Here is a 5,979-nt window from a genome sequence, read left to right on the forward strand (position 1 = left end):
GCTTATTGGTGAGCAAAGAATTGTTGTTGTTGGGAGAAGAGGGACTGCATTTCTGCTAACTCAGTAGCTAAGGAGGCGACAGTGGGTTGTGCCTGCGATGTCTCGCCAGCAACGTTTTGGGGTTGGGCAAAGGAGCCTTCACCCAAATCGTTTGGGTCATCAACATGCGATGGTGGAAGGGAATGTTACGGTGATGATGCTGAAGGTGAGGATAGGGCTGCTGGGTATGCAGTTGGAGAATTTAGGGTAAGGAGAAGATTGGTAAAGTGCTTAGGAAGGGAAGAAGAAGAAGAAGAAGGTTATGCAGGAGGGCTTGGAAGTTGAATTATTAAGGGCAAAGGATCCAAGGGTTCTGTATCTTGCGTTGTTTCTTCTTGGATTTTCTTCTTTCCCCTATCATCTCTGCGCTATCTCTTCGGCTTGGGCTCTTGTGGTGCATTCAAATCAATGTTAGGCCTCTTCAAAGGGAGCTCTGGGCAGTGTGGGGAATCTTTGAGGAGCAACCTCAAAATCTTGACGTTTATTAGGCCGTGAACTTCTGCCATTGGCTCCTCATCAATGCCCACACCTAGTGATAGGCATAAACTTGAAACCGTCCATGGGAAGAAGTACTGATCTCTTATGTGCCCCACAAAACCCCTGATTTGTCTTACGATCAACCGACCTATATGGATTGGAATGCCACGTGGAATGGAATATGCTGCCATAACTCGATCCCTTGAAATTTTCTTGTCATGGAAAGTTGGGATCAACCGCCGTTTGACCAAATAAACCCAAAGCCATGCCTTCAGAAGCAGAGTTTTGGATGCTAGGGTCTTGATGCCTTTTAAAGAAACCTACCACTTAATGCCCGGTTGCATTAATACTCGTAGTGCATCTTCTATTTTCTCTTCCGTGGGATCATTAATAATTTTGTTGCCTGGTGCATCTAGGTTATCGTTCATCTGGTATGGTTCATTGATGTCCCTTGCGCTGAAAGACACCGTTTTCCCTTTTATGGTCACCACGTCCTTGGTGCTATGTAGCCATCCATGGTAGAATTCGCGTACTACCTCTGGGACAACAATGGCTAGGCACTGGAAAAATGTGTCCCAACCATGTTTCACAATCATGCTCGTGATCAGATCTGGTAGTGGCATTGGCACAGGGAAAAAGCCCATCTCCATCAACAAGTCATCATTCTCCTTCTTTCTTGATGGACGCACCTTTGCCAATGCGGGCTTGCTGCTCTCTACGACTGCTTTGCCCTTTCTCTTAGTCAACGCAAGGCGGGATTGTTGCCTTTGTTTTCTTTCCCGTTCCTTGCATTGTTCCTCTTTCTCTCGTTCGGTAAGTTCTTTGCCCTTCTTCTTACTTAAGCGCTGCCTGTTGGCTTCGCGCTTCCTTTCCTTCCCTTTTCTCATTCTCCTTTCTTCTTCTACCTTCTTTTTCTTTTCTTCTTCTTCTTCTTTTCTCACTTCTCTTTAAAACTCTTCTACAAACTTCTCGAAGGCCAACAAAAGGTGTTGTTCCTCTTCAAGCTGCCTTATTTCTTTGAGTCTCGAGACCTCATTATTGCGGCGCACCTTCTCATCATGCAGTCTTCTTCTTTGGTTACCTTCTGCGATGATGAGTTTCGTCCACTCCATTTTTTCCTGTCTCTCTTCCTCTTCCTTTCTCCTCCTTTCCTCTTCTTCTATTGCGTTGATCAAAATTGAAGGGTCAGTGGTAGACCTTTGCGGCACATTCTCCTTGCGACGCCGCATCAGGGGGGTATCTTTTCCTTCTTCGCCTTCGTCGGTCGCAACCAATTACGTTATTTCAGGTTGTGCTGGCTCCCTAAGTTGCACTAGTTCCCCCCTGTCCTCCCTCATGGAGATGGATTCCCCATCCATCTTTGGGCTTGCAGCCTTCTTCTTCTTTTCTTCTTCCTTCTTCAAGTGTTTTTCCTCACGCCTACGCTCTTTCCTTTCTTCCTTCTCTTTCCTCTTCCTTAACTTGGCCTCCTCATCTTCTTCATCCTCCTTATTTTCTTTATTCTTTTTCTTTTTGCGATGATGGGATGGCTCACTTTCTCCAACCTTCTTTCCCTTGCTCTTCTTTTTCTTCCTTTTCTTCTCTTCCACCTCTGGTTGCTTATCTGCCGCAACTTTCTCCAATGTGACTCTAATGGGTCCTTCATAGGATTCTACTTACATAGTTTCCTCAGGATCCCTTATGGGCAGAGTTCTTCTCCTTGTCTCCTCTTCCACCACTTCCTCTGTCACCACCACTTCCTCCGTCATCACCACCGTCACCTCTTCTATAAGCAGTGGTTGGTTTACAACCCCAGCCTCGGGCAGTCCTTCTCTTTTCTCCAGGTTACTCAGAATGTTTTCGAATACCTCCTTGTTATCTCGTCTCTTCTTTTTTCTTTCAGTGGAGACTGCTGAAGTTGGGAGTGGGGTGCTTTCAGTACTTTGCCCCCTCTTGAACTGAAGTGGTCTGACGGCTAAAGGGTTTCGCCGAGGTTTTTCGGCGATTCTAGGAACAGTGTGAGGTTGACGACGACTAGTAGCAAGGAATTTTTCCTCTCGCATGGAAAGTTGGTCAGTCGAAGGTGTTGAGGGTGAAGCAGAAGGTTGGGAAGTTTGGTCAGCCATGGATGCTAAGGTGAAAGAAAGATGAAAAACGTTAGGGTTTCAGGGAAGAAGAAAGCTCGGTATGTAGGGGCACTAGGGTTTCAGATTGCAAATGAGGCAAAGTATGCTTACAGATGGGGGGCATCCTTTTTATAGGTTGGGCCTTAGTGAGCCCAATGCTATTATTGTTGTGGCAGGCCTTGAGACACTCAAAAGGCCTGCCGTTTGACTCCCCTCATTTATGAGGTTTCAGAGTAAACATCCTTTCGTCTGCAGACTCATCATTTCTTTGGAATACNCGAAGGAAACACAAAACTGGTGAATCCCGAAAGAAACACAAAACTGGTGAATCCCGAAGGAAACACAAAACTGGTGAATCCCCAAGGAGACACAAAACTGGTGAGCATCTAACTAATCAGTGAGGACATTCACACAGACTCAACGTTCAAAAATCAACACCATACGACTCCATGACATACATGTAATCCTCGATACGATGGCTCTACCACATACACATAATCCTCAACAACATATTCTACAACATCCATGTATACCTTAACATCATAGTTCCACAACATCAGCAGATCAGATATCAACATATGGAAATACATACCACCTCATACTAATGATCAAGTGCCTAGGTGTATATTTAAACAAAACAGAACTCATGCCAGAACGTACTTGATTCAGGTCATACTATCAGTTAACATGCTAACTTTTACCATACACTCATCACACTAGCATACAAATAAAGCCTGGCCTGTGGCCAGTTCCAGTGGTAAGATTACATACCTTAATTGAAATTCCACAGATAAATTCAGACAACCAATCGAGGACCGCAGTTTGAAGAAACGACCCTAACATACGAATACAACCTTTAAGTTTCAGTCCAAAAATAATTGTGACATCTCAGATTCAAAACCATACCCAAAAGCTTACCCAAGGAACTCGATTAACAACCACTCCAAAAATCTCCTTCCCACAGAATTTAACTCCCAATGGACGACAACTTGGAACATTAACGGTATAAGGGTTAAGTCAAACTTAATTCAGTAATCAGAGCGTGCTCACAAACCAACAAAAAGGACTATATCTCTTACCAAAACTCTTGTCGAATGATCTCGAACCCGCTGGACAGCCACTCCAACAGTTCCCTCGATTCAAATCTAAGGCCAAAAATAATTCGAATAAGTTAACCTTCATTCCAAACTTATGGGACCCAACCTTCCACCCAAAACTTCACAAAAGGCTTACCTAAAACTGCCAGATCTAGCGAACCCAAAGATGACGGCAGTGGCGGACGACGAACAGACTAAGAGGCGTTGCGGCTGGCGATCGGAGCAGCAGCGGGGCGGCAGACGCGCAAACAGAGGGCTAGGCTCGGACCTGGGTGAAGTCGGCACAGTGGGCGGTCAAAGTGGGAGCGGCGGGAGGCAATGTGTCTAATTGATGAGGTCTGGCCGGCCGGAACCCACGAATGGCAGTCGGTTGGACGGCTGAGAAGGCAATGCAGATGTGGCGGCATGGAATAAGAAAACGGGGGGGAAGGGGGAGGGGGGCTCGCATGAGAGAAATGGCGTGAGGGAGGTCCTTTTTATTTAAAATAATAATAATATAAAAAAAGGAAAATAGTATAATTGTGATTAAATCATTTCCTTATTCCACTTTATACTATTTAATTCCTTTCCTTTTTCCAAATATAATTAATCCCTGCCATAACTTTTCAAATTGAATTTGAAAATTGAATAATTTTGAATAATTTCTACGGCAACACTTATGTCTTCGCACTTATACTTTAAATTCAAAATTTCAAACATGCCCTTCAACTAAGGACAATTACTGAAAAAGGAAAAAATTACATTATTAATAAATATGAAAAGATGTGGGATGCTACATGAATGCTCCAAATATTCATGCATTCTATCTCAAGAACACACAAGAAACAAAGCTTAAAAAGCTTTCAAGGTTTAAAACCCAAGATTACATTTCCCAAATCTTCTTCTCTATTCCAAATGTAATATAACACTATGAAAAGACACTATGATAGGATGCAACCTTTCATCTATCAACTAAATACATGAATACTTAATAAATGCAATACGTTAATTAAGTAGATACATAGAACATTAAAATGAATATGAATTTTCAGATTCGTTATAACTTTTGGATGATCAAATGACTCTTGGAGCTTCAAGGGTTGTAACTCTTCATGATAGGTTGAAAATTTAGCTTGAAAGCAAGCATTTAATCCCTCCTGAAGTCATTCAACATTAGCTCCATTGGTCCTTGTGGCATAATGATTGCCTCATGATTAGGTTGACTTGGAAAGTTCTTACAATAATTTTCACCACGAGCTTCAATTGAGCTGGTTTGAGATTGTTGAGCTTCACTTTCATCTTGTAGAACCTCAATATTTCCTACATTGGCTAGCTCCCTATGATTACCACTTATTTGCTTATCACAATCCCTAAAGTTCAAGGATATAAATTGATATTTGCCTTTTGTTTTTTATTTAAACAAGTAATATGGAAGAATTCTATTGGTCAAGGGTACCTTATGATATGAACCAAGACGTCCTTAGTAATTTATCTCCACAACCATTCACACATTTAAGCACCAAACAACTATACTTGACTTTTGATCATCACATACCAAGAGTGATGAATTCAATTGAAAATGGTTAAGGAAGAGAAAATGAAACACAAGTTCTATATATTCTATAAGATGACGTTAATTCAGGATGAAAATAGAGTTTTATGTTAGTGTTAACATAAAATGAGTCCATAAACTTGTAACGCATAAATTTATCTTCTTATGTCATACAATGCATGGATGATTGTGATGATATGCGATATTACTTCTAGATGTATGCGTTATTAACGATATGCTTGTAGTATGCTATGTGTTGTCACAAGTTTCCTTGCGTTGAAATCAAGTATAATTTCACCACAAGTTTCTCGGAGTGATCCGAGGTCGAACATAGGGATTTTTTTAGGTTGATTGTGTTACGTTCGTGATATATGCAATCAGGGGTTTTTCAATTTAATAAAAGTGTGGTTTGTACATACGATAAAGTAAATTGTGCAGTAAAGTAAAGATAAGCGATAAAAATGCGATAATAAAGTAAATTGCGATAAAAATAAAGTGCGATAAAATAAACCTACGCTATAATGATACAAGATACAGGTTACATGATACAAGATACCGAGGTTGAGACTGACTGTGAGGATTATACAACGGTCGTGTTATGCGGTGGCAAGGCTTATGTGCAAAGTAGAAAGAGAAAGGATAATTAATATAAACAGCGCAAGTTTCTTAATTGCGTTAAAGATATAAGTACGGTTCCGCTTTCCCTTAGCGTACACCTCTCGGTGATCGG

Source organism: Benincasa hispida, chromosome 12 (assembly GCF_009727055.1).
Source record: "Benincasa hispida cultivar B227 chromosome 12, ASM972705v1, whole genome shotgun sequence".
NCBI lineage: Eukaryota > Viridiplantae > Streptophyta > Magnoliopsida > Cucurbitales > Cucurbitaceae > Benincasa > Benincasa hispida.